Raw genomic sequence first — 2823 nt, 5'->3', positions numbered from 1 at the left:
CACTTTGTGACAGTCAGCTAAGATGCTCCATTCTGTTCACAGTGGCCCATCTTCTGGTAAATGGTGTTGCTTTGGTATTCTTTGGTTCATCATATTGGTTCCAGTTGCTGGAAGACCCTTTGAGAAGTTTTCAGAACTTATTCCTCATCATTTTCCTGCTAATAACTGGCACTTTTGATTTTTTAGTCCAGAAGATTTTCACTCTGGGAAAACCAAGATAGGCCATGTGTGCTGATGTTCTGAAGAAAGTCCATGTTCATGTATTTTATATTTTATCATGTTCAAAATAAATAAAAAATAAACAATTAATTAGGTAAAAATAAATAAAGTCTTCATTTTTTGGGCAATAGTGTTTAGCGACACCCCTGCAGTTTGCAGACATTTTTGGTTTTTATTTCAAGTAATAAGCAATAGACTGCAACCAGAAATGGATAACTTCTGATTATTAAATGTATTTTTCAAATTTGACCTCTTGTTGGGTAAGTGTGATTCATTAAACAATAATCTGTACATTTTTAATTTTTTTTAATTCTGTCATAATTTAGACAGAATTATGTTTAATTCTAATTTGAGTGTTCCACACAAATTAGCTATAAATTAGTCCTGATGTCCACTACAATGGACATGCTGTAAATTTTAATAAAAAATATTTAAAAAAAAATAAAATGCTAAGGTGTTCATTTTAGCCTAAATAAGTAGGAAATCACAAAAAAACTGAAATTGGAAGACACTTGTTTTCTTCGGTTCTCAGGAGGGTAGAACAGGTTCCTGCCGTGCATTGCATGGGCAGGCCCCAATAAAGGCAAATTCAAGACGGCTGACTCATTTTACCTGAGGGAGAGATAAGACCCACCCACCAGAACGTCATCACGTTGCTAACGTCATGACACTACACTCGAACCTTTTGAGTGTTCCACACAAATTAGCTATAAAATATTGAGCCCTGTTCAGTTAAAGTGGCATAAATCTCAACAGATCTCAAAACTTTATAGTTTGGTCAACTTCATAACGACATTTGACTGCTGTGAACTTATTAGTTCTGAGATAGTGCAACTGTTTGGGAATACAGTGTACGGTGAACTCTGACTCATATGCAGCTAACGTCGCTGCTGCTCTCCAGCCAGGTAAGCAGTTTGGAGATATATCCAGGGGTGAAAATAGGGGGGTACGGCAGGGTACTGCGTACCCCTAAAAGATTTAGCCGGGGTATGGAGTACCTGCAAGAAAGGGGAGCGGCTGTCCGCTGTAAAAAATCAGTGGGTTCACTGTGCAGCCGTGAGTGATTAGTTTTTCAAGAACAATCTAAAACATGACTTAATCAGTTAATAAATAGTTTTTTCACCATTTCATATTGTTTCTGAACTCTTAGTGCTTTACTAATGCAGAGCTGCAATATGTCAATAGCAGAAGGTTTTGAGTCAATCTCAGCATTAGGAGACAAACTGAACTCCGCCAGGACGCTGAGACCAGCAGGTCCTCCTCTGATTGGCTTATCAAAACGTTCGTAACATTATAGTATCACAGGCAGATGTTCATGGCATACTAAGTTGTTGTTGACTCTTCTGAAATTGTCTCCTAATCTGGACTTTGTGATTAAACATTCTGGAATACTGGCTCAAAAAGCCTGTATTCCAACATGTACTCCTTCAAATGGGGATGTAAACACATGTTGGTGCTGCAGTGCAATGGGCCAAACAGTTGAACACATTTTAAGACATCTGTAGATATTGTTCAGTTATAGAAGTATGCCATGAAGAAGTATGTTTGGAGAAAGAATATTAAAACAATAATCTATCTTATCCATTAAAATATATTTTACATGTGTGCTAGGAGCACTGAAAAACTTAGTTTTGGTTGAATTGATGATATAAAAGAAGAATATGCATGAATACATACAATAGACTTTTGTTAAACGTGATCTTTCTTTGATATTCCTCTCACAACTTAACCAATAATAATAATAATAAAAACATGTTCCAGAGTGGTTCGTTGTACATAAAGTATTTTTGTGAATAATATTCAAACTAATGTTAATGTTCACTGATTGCTTTAAAGACCTAGAGTCATGCTATATTGGAGTGGTAGTGACACCATTCCACATCACAATACAGGACTTAAACTACAGATGATTTATCAGTATTCAGTTGCTTAACTCTTGAGTTTAAATTGGAGGACAAAATGGTTGAAAGTATGTGATACCTTCTGATAGAGTATAAACATTTGTATTCTTTTTTAAAAGTTTTGTTAGTTAAGCACTAAATATAACTCATGGATAATGAATCATTATATTCTGTATAAACTAAAAAGGAGACAGCTCAAAGTAGAATTGAGTAAATAAACATCTACACATTTAAAAACATTTTAGCAATTAATTATAATAAAAATAAAATATACTGTCACGTAACTTTGGAAAAAATAACTTTTTAGAATATATTTTTTTCTGTCAACTTTCATTTAACACTCCAGTCCAGTTGGTGGCAGTAATGCGCTTTCATAGTTGGCCAGGCAGCCGCCATTAAACTCCAGAGGAAGATTTGCACCGGCGTTGTGTGAAATGGTGGAAAAAGTCCTATTTCACGGAGTTACTTTTTCAGTATCGCTTTGATATCAAGCAATGTTCCGGCGGAAAACAACAGATGACACCGCGGCGGTCCAACTAGGCCAAACTCACGGTAAGAAAGCTTTTATGAATAGCGAGCACGTGCAGCGAGGCGAGTTGCTTTGTTTGTTTCTTACAGAAAGCGGTCTGTCGTTTTTATAATGTCAAAACAAGTGTAGGGAGAGATTTCGTACTGCAATTTTTTTATTACATGTGATGTTCTG

Source organism: Poecilia latipinna, unplaced genomic scaffold (genome assembly GCF_001443285.1).
Source record: "Poecilia latipinna isolate Pla-1442-1.1 unplaced genomic scaffold, P_latipinna-1.0 Scaffold1762, whole genome shotgun sequence".
Lineage (NCBI taxonomy): Eukaryota > Metazoa > Chordata > Actinopteri > Cyprinodontiformes > Poeciliidae > Poecilia > Poecilia latipinna.
Note: the sequence above shows the minus strand (reverse complement) of the source record.